The sequence below is a fragment of the Lolium rigidum genome, chromosome 4 (genome assembly GCF_022539505.1).
Source record: "Lolium rigidum isolate FL_2022 chromosome 4, APGP_CSIRO_Lrig_0.1, whole genome shotgun sequence".
Taxonomy (NCBI): Eukaryota; Viridiplantae; Streptophyta; class Magnoliopsida; order Poales; family Poaceae; genus Lolium; species Lolium rigidum.
In genome coordinates this window covers 41,971,131-41,982,535 of record NC_061511.1, presented here as the reverse complement: position 1 = coordinate 41,982,535, position 11,405 = coordinate 41,971,131, and positions in this window count along the sequence as shown.

Below are 11,405 nucleotides of genomic sequence, written 5' to 3'. Positions count from 1 at the left end.
GAATAAGACCCGAACCCAAAACCTTCCATGTGATAGGGAAACCTACCCAAGGTGGGAATCCCACTTGAGGTGGGATTTCCCCCTTCCATGTGGGGGGGGGTGGCCGGCCCCCATAGGGGAGTCCACTTGGGACTCCTCCCCCTTAGGGTTGGCCGGCCATGGGAGGTGGAGTCCCTCCGGGACTCCGCCTTCCTTAGTGGTTTCTTCCGGACTTTTCTAGAACCTTCTAGAACCTTCTAGAACCTTCCGGATCATTTTCAAACACATAAAATGACTTCCTATATATGAATATTATTCTCCGGACCATTCCGGAACTCCTCGTGATGTCCGGGATCTCATCCGGGACTCCGAACAAATATTCGAACTCCATTCCATATTCAAGTTCTACCATTTCAACATCCAACTTTAAGTGTGTCACCCTACGGTTCGCGAACTATGCGGACATGGTTGAGTACTCACTCCGACCAATAACCAATAGCGGGATCCGGAGATCCATAATGGCTCCCACATATTCAACGATGACTTAGTGATCGAATGAACCATTCACATACGATACCAATTCCCTTTGTCACGCGATATTTTACTTGTCCGAGGTTTGATCATCGGTATCACTCTATACCTTGTTCAACCTCGTCTCCGACAAGTACTCTTTACTCGTACCAGTGGTATGTGGTCTCTTATGAACTTATTCATATGCTTGCAAGACATTAGACGACATTCCACCGAGAGGGCCCAAAGTATATCTATCCGTCATCGGGATGGACAAATCCCATTGTTGATCCATATGCCTCAACTCATACTTTCCGGATACTTAATCCCACCTTTATAACCACCCATTTACGCGGTGGCGTTTGATGTAATCAAAGTACCTTTCCAGGTATAAGTGATTTACATGATCTCATGGTCATAAGGACTAGGTAACTATGTATCGAAAGCTTATAGCAAATAACTTAATGACGTGATCTTATTCTACGCTTAATTGGGTGTGTCCATTACATCATTCATATAATGATATAACCTTGTCATTAATAACATCCAATGTTCATGATTATGAAACTAATCATCTATTAATCAACAAGCTAGTTAAGAGGCTTACTAGGGACTCATTTGTTTGTTTACATAACACACATGTATCAATGTTTCGGTTAATACAATTATAGCATGGTATATAAACATTCATCATAAACATAAAGATATATAATAACCACTTTTATTATTGCCACTTGGGCATATCTCCAACACGCTTGTACTTGCTTCTGTATCTCCTTCGTCTCTTTGGGATTTGTTCTATATGGCGCCCTATTGGGCAGCGAAGCTCCGCGAATCAAGTCAATTTGATGCTCAATACCTCGCAATGGTGGTAGTCCTGCGGGTACCTCCTCCGGAAACACGTCGCCAAATTCCTGCAAAACATTAGAAACACCAAGAGGAAGAGGGGTCATGTTGTTAGAAACCAAACCGTACCCCTGTACAAAAGCACAAGAGGCATGGCCGTAGGATCCTCACTAAATTCTCTCATGTCTTCTTTGGTGGCTAATGAAACTAAGGAATTCACTCGCTCACTTTTTGTTCTATCACTCACAATATTAAAATTCTCCCGCCTATCTAAAGGTGCATCCTCCAAGTTTACTTCAATCTTTTGACGAGACTCGTTGACAATTTGTTGTGGTGACATAGGCTATAAGTTGATTTTCTTGCCCTTGTACTCCAAGTAATATGCATTGGCACGGCCATTGTGTTGCACAGAACGGTCATGGAGCCAAGGCCGACCCAATAGTAGGTGACACACCGTCATAGGAACCACATCAAAGTCAATGCAATCCTTATACGGTCCAATCTCAAACTCAACACGCACCATGTGGTTTACCTTCATCTCACCATTGTCGCTCAACCACTGAATATAATATGGATGCGGGTGCGGTAGATACTTCAACTTCATCTTGGTACACAACCCCTTGCTTGATAGATTACGGCAACTCCCGCCATCAATAATGACCTTGCAAGCCTTGTCAGGACCAACTAAAACCTTGGTTTGGAACAAATTGCAGCGTTGAGTAGATGCACTAGGCAACACATTAAGAGCACGCTGCGACACAACAATGGTGCGAGCATCAGACGGATATGCATCTTCACCATCAGTGTCATAGTCATCATCTTCTGGAGCATTAGGATCAACATCATCTCCAGTCTCATACTCATTGTCCTCATTGATAATCATGACTTTGCGGTTAGGACAATCTTTCTTGAAGTGACCCTTGCCACCACATGTATGACAAACCATATCACGGTTGCGCGCAGTAGACATGCTACAACCACTCGTACTTGCAGCAGATTCAGACTTCTTTGCATTGGACACATTGGAGACCGGCTTGCTAGGCGAAGTAGAGTAAGGGGCAGAGCGCGTCGATGGCGTCGGCGCCGTAGATGGGGGCGCGCGGGGTGTAAAGCGCCCAGCTCCCGTAGCACGACTTTTCACCTTTGCTTCTTCAGCCATCTGTGATTCAGCTTCTCTTGCATGATGTAGCAATTGATTCATATTGGTGTAACTGTAGTGACGAACAATGTCTTTGATATCATACTTCAATCCATTGAGGAAACACTGCATTGTCATCTCTAGAGACTCACGGACACGACCACGCTGCATAAGCAACTCCATCTCCATGTAGTATTCATCCACAGTCTTCACACCTTGCCTCAATAGGGTCAATTTATCATATATTGTATGTAAATAATTAGTGGGCACAAAATGAGAATTCACCGCCTCCTTCATAGCACGCCATGTGATAATTGGAAGCTCACCATCCTCTTGTCGATTACGAACAAGTGCATCCCACCAACGCAATGCATAGCCATCAAATTCGGAAGAAGCAAGCTTGATCTTCCTATCTTCAGTGTAATTCGGATGTAAGCTCCATAACTTCTCCATCTTAAGCTCCCAAGTGAGGTATTCTTCAACATCATCTCCTCCTTCAAACTTGGGTATGGAGAACTTAGGCTTACCCAAACCATCTTCCTCATCTTGTCCACGACCATTGCGGCCAAGTGGAGCCCAACCACGAGGACGGTCACCATGACCAGGTGCGTCATCAGCGTCTTCAGCTTGTTGTCGCTGTTGATTTGTGAGATTCTCAATAGACATTGTTAAAGTTCGAAGAGTGCGCTGGATATCCGTCATTTGATCTTGCATGGCAGTGACGGTCTCATTAGAAGTATTCAGCTTCTGGGAGATCTCTTCGACCTTACCCTTAAGCTCATCATCCTGAGTGCGAAATTCACGTCGCATCTCATTACGAAGAGCTTCAAACTCCCTCCATGTGATGATATCTGCGGAATCCTTGTTTTCCTGGTTAACAAGCTTATGATCACTAGCAGACATGATTAGTAGGTTAGTGCGCTAAAGCAAAAATATATGGTGGTACTCTCACAACTCACTCAAAACTGGTAAGGAAAGGAGGTCTTACCGTTCCAAAGTAAATTAGTGTTACTTACCACTTGTAGTAACAACTAGTGCACGGATGTAGCGAAGTGAATATCAAGGGTATAAGAACAATCACGCGACAAAGCATGATATATGTGGGGCTGTAGGTAGGCTACCTATTTGCACCAATAACAAGCTCTAGCGCTGACCGTAGACAACCAAAGATACTCACACAAGGCGATAAATGTGGCAATTCAACTATATGGATGAAAGGTTGCAATGCACTCGAGAGACGCTAGCAAAGCTCAACGAAACAGGCACAAGATTGCTCAACTACGGGTGCAGTTAAAGAAAACTTAGGCCTTCACTTGATTCTACTTGCACTTCACTTTTCTTTTTGTATTTTTCTATTTGTAATGCAGCTATGTAGCTCTTTTTGCTTCTTTCTATTTTCTGTTTTTTTATGACACAACTCCTTGATAACACGGCCAACAAGATATGCAAAGCACCAAAACCCTAATGAGCAGCCTGTCGAGCGGTAAAACTAGTCTCTTCTGGGGAAGTTCCTAGTCACTTATATCGATAGGCTGTGTCTATGGTTGGGAACAAGCACACTGTACGCTATGTGGACTCGGAGTAACAAAAACTAACACAATAGGATAAAACTAGATGATAGCGGAGACTCAAACCCTAACAATACTAGATGGAAGACAAAGATACGCAAAAACAACTACGAAAAGCAACTAAAACTTGAAAATAGTGCAATCTAAAGCTATGGCAAACCCTAACCCTAATATTTTTGGCTTTTTCTAGATAGGAAATCACTCACAACTCAACGATGGGTGGATTGTGGATGGCTTACCGAGGGAACCCGAGAATCTGATACCAAGATGATATGGGGTGGCCTGATTTTCTCAGTAAGCAACGGTGGTGGTGATGATCACGGGGTGATGCAGCGGAGGTAACTTGGACGAAGTGGATGATAACTTGTATGACGCAACGAGATCTCTCGATTGGTCCCTGTCGCCAATGCAACAGCTCTCAACCCTGCAAGATATTCGCAACTCCACAAACTTGCGCACGTAGCCGCCGACCACGAAGCGGTAAGTTGCAACCGTCTAATTCCCAATGGAACAACATATCACACAAGACTTTCAGATCTACACAATATCAAGCAATATGGTGTAGGGATTCAATAGTTTTGCAGAGCAAACATCTAAGAACTAGGGTTTATCTTAAACGTGGTCTAAAGCAGCTAGGGGAGGCGTCCTGGGCACTTATATAGGCGTCCGGGACGACCTCAGGTCCAAAAAGTACGAAAATAACCGACCCAGAATAGATCTGGTCGAGACAGACTCGGACACGGCCGGTCTAGAGGCCGGTCGACCGGGCCTAGGACCGGGCTGGCCGGTTCAAACCGGGCCAGGGACCGGGTTGCAACCGGGCGGGCGAGGTGTCGCGCAGTAACCCTCCCGGATGGCATCAGCGTGGCGCCCGGTCGGCGCCGGGGTGGATCCGGTCTGGCGCCCGGTTGGACCGGGCCAGGGACCGGGCGTGGCGGCCGGTCTGACCGGGGGCTGGGTCGGCCTGGACTTCGTCTTCTCCTCTCGCGCATGCCTCCCTCTCCTCCCTCGCGCGTCCATGAGATATCTTCATGCCCAGCTCCTTGTCCAGCTCCACGTTCATCTTCACGTCCAGCTGCTCCTCTCCTCCTCGTGCGATGCTTGTCTCCTCTTCATACCTGATGATACATAAGTAATAGGACTTAGGTAGTATAAAGTTCTGATCAATCAAAGTATCATTTAGGAACAAGTTCACCTGTTGTTTAAGTAGCTTCGCACGAGCTCTTGTAATTGGTCCAATCCGAACTTCATTGGACTTGAGCTTCACAACAGGTTCATCTTCTTGTAATGACGTAGGTAGTAGTGAGGTAGAGATGTCCTCATCATGGGGGATTTTGGGATCCCACTCAGATCTTCGGCGGTGAAGATCCAGTCGACGGCGAGCTTTGGGTGACTGGGCAGCCGGTGAAAACCGCGCTTCGATCTCGGTCTTGGCGGATGATGGCGACGTCGATTGGCGTCGTTACCTTGTTGAAGGCATCATCTTTGCTTGCCTCGGCACTACACTCGGGGAGTTGGGGATGCGCAGCTGTCGGTGAAAACCGTGCTCCGACTCCGGTCTTGGCGGGCGATGGCGGCGTCACACGTCATAACCTTCTTGAAGGCATCGTCGTCGCAGCCTGCATCTACCCACTCGTGCTGCTCCGGGGGAAACCCTAGATCTGGGTCTCCCGGATCGGACGATGGCGACGCTACCTGCGTCGTTCTACCTCTTGGGGCATCGTTTTTGGAGTAGCCGCTGGATGGTGGCGGATATTGGTGGAGTGGTATTCATCTACCACATCGACGACGCTGAGTCTCGGTGGCATGGTGCTGCGGGGTATCGACGACGGATGCGGGATGATGTATGCGGGCAGGATGGTGGAGCCGTCTGGCGTCATGGTGGCAACGATGGCAGGCCTTGCAATGTCAATGCGATGATCCCTCTTGAAGATGGAGTCGAGGAAGACAGCGGTAGCAGCTTCTGTAGCGTGTGCGTTGACGTGCGTTGAGAGTCTGCTTGACTGGATGTGCTTCTCACCTGCTATTGGGCGGCTTGGGAAGGCATTTGGTTTTTGGATGATGTGAGTTGATGTATTGTCACCCCCTTCATCCCTCTGTAGGTTTAGCGAGGTGGCTTCGAGTTTGATCTTTTGTTTTGCTCTTGTAAGGTGTTGTGAATAATCTAATAAAAAAGTCGTGTGCATTACTTGGATGCAGAAGCTGGGATGATACTTCCCCCATTTCGAAAAAATATATGATATTTTGCCAGAATCTGATTCAGTGGCACTTAACGTCATGCCAATATGGGTTCTAGTACACAAGATTCCAGAGGGATATATGAAGGAATAGGCTGTCATACCGCTAATACAGAGAGCATGTGGCGAAATTGTTTGTTTGGAGATGATCCCTGCTGGTAGTTTCAAGGGTGATTTATCCGAGACCGTATCCGTCATGATGTCTGTACCTCTGACAAGGTTTGTCTCAATTGTCAAGGGGGGAAACGATATATTTATGCAGTAAAATATAATAAACTTGGAGACATCTGCTATGCTTGTGGACTAATTGGCCATGTATGGGTGTTCGCCTTCATTCTTGGAGAGACGCGTCAGACCCTTGGGGTCAAATTAGGTGCTTCCTGGTGGTTTTCCTCCTCATTTCGGTGCTCCAAGGGTTGGATCCGGAGTTGGAGGGGGAAGCTTTATGATCTGTATCTAAAATAAGGCCTAAATGTGATGTGTTATCTAGAGTCGATTTAGCGTCGAGGTTATTCTTCTTCTCCTGCTCGGCAGGGTGATGCTGGGGAAGCTTAGAGCTAAAGGTGGATCTGGTTGGGAGTTTGGTATACTGGAAGATCAAGCTATTCAATCTCGACGGTCATATATTTACCGCCGACTCAGATGGATGAAGGGCGGCTACATGTCGCTAGCTTCGTTTGATGCTCATCCTCCATTGGGAGGCCATGTGAAGCACATAAGGTGATGCTCATCTTCTTCTTTGGACTAAGTGGTTCGGTACATGGCGACAGAGAAGAAGGCCCGACTGCGGAGTCCTCTAGTGTAAATGGATCTAAATGTGTTTTCCTTCTCTATTGTAGGGTCATTTGTGCAAATTCTAAGGTATGCCTTGTAACTTTCTACATTTTGAGGGACCTTCATATACTGATTGCACTGATGAAATGGAAGTTAGTATCTAGACCCTCTAGGCCCCTCTCAGTTAAAAAGAAAAGGATGTGTCTAGCGGGTGCCGGCGCGCCGAGTGGTCGTCCCAAGTGCTTACTATCGCTAGAAGAAAAATAGGCCAGCCACCCGGCTCATCTTCCCCATTGTCGAATCGCTCCCTCCCCATTCCTCGCTCCGGTTAGGAGCACCACCTGCGCCGGCCAACTGTGCTCGCTGTCGGCATCCCATCAAGATGTGCTCTTCTGCCACCGGCCTCTCCTAGATGTGTGGCCTAACGAGCGTACTTCCTCCGCAGCTGAGCTTTGAAGATTTTGGGCGATTATTTTGAATGTGACTTTGCATATAGGTACTAGTGTAACGAAATTTCATGAATTTCCTGACATAAAAAATTATGAATATTTTTCGGACCTTGGCTCGTGAGTTTAGTGGTTGTTTGGATAACAAATATCAGGGGTGAGTTTATAGCAAATGAGTTTTATGCTGATTTTTAGCAGAATCGTAACTTTTCTATTACTAATTAGTCGAAGGAAAACTACGTTTGGGTTAGAAACGGTAAAACTGGGTTTGTCCAGTACCCTGTTTGGATAGAGATCCAGATAGTTCTACTTTCGTTGCCGCGCGAAAATCGTATCTTGATTCTTTGACGCCCGAGTACGTGCTGGAGGACTGACGCGCCAGCAGAGCTTCAGGCTCTGCCTGCCCCTGCTATGCGGTCAGTCCGACGTGGCGAGTCCTGCCGCCTGGTTGTCGGCGACTCGGCGTTGAGCATGAAGTCGTCTGGCACCGGCAGCAGCGGCAGAAGGTCCGATCTGTGAATGATCTTCCATCACTTCAATAGGGACAACGACGAGCACTTTTTTAACCAACGCGAGATCATGCCTAGTGTCGCCATGAACAGGTGCTCCTTGATCACGACGACTACACAGCTGCTCAGGCCGAACATCCCTACTTCGTGGCAGATGTGCTCGTAGGCTGGCGAGACAATCGGCCCTGAAGAGCTCAGATAGGAACCCATGCGCGCCGTAGGTGGTGTGCCTGCCGGCAGCGGTGCGATCGTGGCATCGTGGGTCTGATGGAGCATTCCGGCCATCACCGGCGACGAGCCGTCGACCTTACCACCGGGTGCGGGGCCTGGCCAGGAACCAAAGGCGGGCGCCGCAGATGCGATGTGGTCGTCGTGGCATTGGCCAAGCTCGGAGACATGGAGTTGGACGGACTGTACGAGGAGACGGCGTGGTCTGCGTCGGCGCCCAAGGTAGCAGACATATGTTAAATTTAGGAATTCTGGTATAGGGTTCTACTCGGATGATTCTACCGAGCCTCTGTACGTTGTATTTATATTAGATCGTGGTGCTATGCGTCACCAGGCTTTACAGATAGAGTTCGATAAGATTACAATGATCACAGATCGTAACAGATACAAACTCTATTATCTACCACTCTCCCTTAATCACAACTTGGACAAGTTGAGATTATGTTTGAAATTCTCAAATGCTTGATAGGGAAGTGGTTTTGTAAAGCCAACTGCAACTTGATCTCTTGAAGGAATGAACCGAATCTCGAGTTGCTTCTTCATCACTCGTTTTCTGACAAAGTGAAAATCGATCTCAATATGTTTAGCCCTTGCATGAAACATCGGGTTTGCTGACAAGTATGTAGCTTCAAGATTATCACACCATAAACAAGGAACCTGTGTCAACCTCACACCTAGCTCAGCAAGTAGAGACAGCAACCAAATAACCTCTGCTGTTGCATTTGCTACAGACTTGTATTCTGCTTCAGTGCTTGATCTAGAGACCGTTGCTTGCTTCTTTGCACTCCAAGAAATAAGATTGAGTCCAAAAAACACATCAAACCCTCATGTGGAGCGACGGTCATCAACACAACCAGCCCAATCAACATCTGAGAAAGCACTAACAAGAGTAGAGTTGGACTTCATGAATGTGAGCCCAACTATCATAGTATGTTTGACATAACGCAGAATACGCTTAGCAGCAGTCCAATGCATAGTAGTAGGAGCATGCAAATACTGACATACTTTGTTGACTGCATAGGACACATCTGGTCTGGTGAGTGTGAGATATTGCAATGCACCTATAACACTTCTGTACTTGGTGCTATCTTCAGGACCCAGTAACTCCCCTTGAGCAACAATCTTCTCTGAAGAGGACAGAGGTGTAGGCATTCCAGTGCAATTTGCCATACCAACACGTGTGAGAATATCTTGAGCATATTTAGACTGACTGAACCTCAATGCCCAACAAGTAACTAAGATCACCAAGATCCTTGAGTGCAAACTCCTGACGCAAATCCATAAGAAGAGCATCTGTTGCAGCTTGAGAGGAGCTAGCAACAATGATATCATCAACATAAATGAGCATGTAGATTGTAACTTTGTACTTATGATAGATGAACAATGACATATCAGACTTGGAAGCAACAAAACCAAGATTAATAAGTTTAGTGCTCAACCGTGAATACCAAGCTCGAGGTGCTTGTTTCAACCCATAAAGCGCCTTGTCCAGCTTACAGATGTAATTGGGTTTGCATTTATCTTCATACCCTGGTGGTTGCCTCATATAGACCTCCTCTTCCAGAACGCCATGAAGAAACGCATTGTTGACATCTAACTGTCGCAGACTCCATCCCCGTGAAACAGAAACTGACAGGACAAGACAAACAGTTGCAATTTTAACAACATGACTGAAGGTATCCTCATAGTCAATCCCATATCGCTGCTTAAAACTTTTGGCTACCAATCGAGCCTTATATCTGTCAACAGAACCATCATACTTGCGCTTGATTTTGTATATCCATCGACAGTCAATAACATTTTTCCCTTGATGTGATGGAACCAACCTCCATGTCTGATTTCTTTGAAAAGCATCAAACTCCTCATTCATACCACTCTTCCAATTTGGATCTTGTAAGGCATCAGCAACATTGGTCGGATCAGCAGTCGCACACGACAAAATCTACCTGACAGTGCCATCCTTGCTCACGTGGTTTGACGATGCCCTTAGAAGCACGTGTAACAGGTCTGACAGACGGAGCCGCAGGTGGGCGCACAAAACTAGAGGCGCAGAAGATCCAGCTCCAGGTGGAGCAGATGGTGCAGCTGGGCCATCAACATAAGATCCGGACACGTTAGAGTCACCTGACGCTGTCGGAGCAGCGTGCAAATCTGGTGTCGCTGCAGACTACAGTGTGGCCGAACGAGAGGAGCTGGAGGACCCGCTCGACGACGTGGGCGCAGAAGATCTGGAGGAAGTCCAGTGCGCGGGAGATGCTCCGCCTCGGGACGGATGCGAGGCCGACCGCACCGACATGGACGTGTGCGTGTGGTGCGCTGCTCCGCTGCTGGTCGCTGCTGTGGCAGGGGAGACAGGCGCACGATCCGAGGCGATCTCCGCTGATCCCGACGTAGATCGCGTCAGGGAATCAGCCTGGGATCTGCTGCTACTGCTATTTTCACCTGAAGAGTCAGATTGAGCTCCAGAATCGCTGGGTGCAACATTTTGAACGAAATTTTCGCCTGCTGCTGTATTTTGCTGAGCCGTGTCCTGTACAACAGTAAAACAAGGTCTATGCGACGGATCAGTAGTAGCATGAGTATTTTCCATATGCATGTCATCAATAGTAACATTCCCTTGCTCAAAATTATGAAGAGATGGATCAAGTAAAAGGATTTGTTTGCGGAGAAGAGCACCTGCATTTGGGTGCAGATTTTTAAAAGGAAACACAACCTCATCAAAGACAACATCTCGAGATATATAGACGCGACCAGTAGACACTTCTAGACATTTGACCCCTTTATGCCGTGGACTATAACCTAAGAAGACACATTGCTTGGAGCGGAAAGCGAGTTTACGCTTGTTGTAGGGACGAAGATTAGGCCAACATGCACAACCAAAGACACGAAGAGACGAATAATTTGGATGTATACCTAGAAGACGATGAACATGTGTGTCATTATGGATGACTTTGCTAGGGAGCATATTGATAAGATATGTGACAGTGAGGAACGCTTCATCCCAGAATTTAAGGGGCATGCCAGCATGAGCAATGAGTGAGAGGCTGATGTCCCACAAGTATAGGGGATCGCAACAATCTTCGAGGGAAGTATTACCCAATTTATTGATTCGACACAAGGGGAGACAAAGAACACTTGAAAGCCTTAACATTGGAGTTGTCAATTCAGCT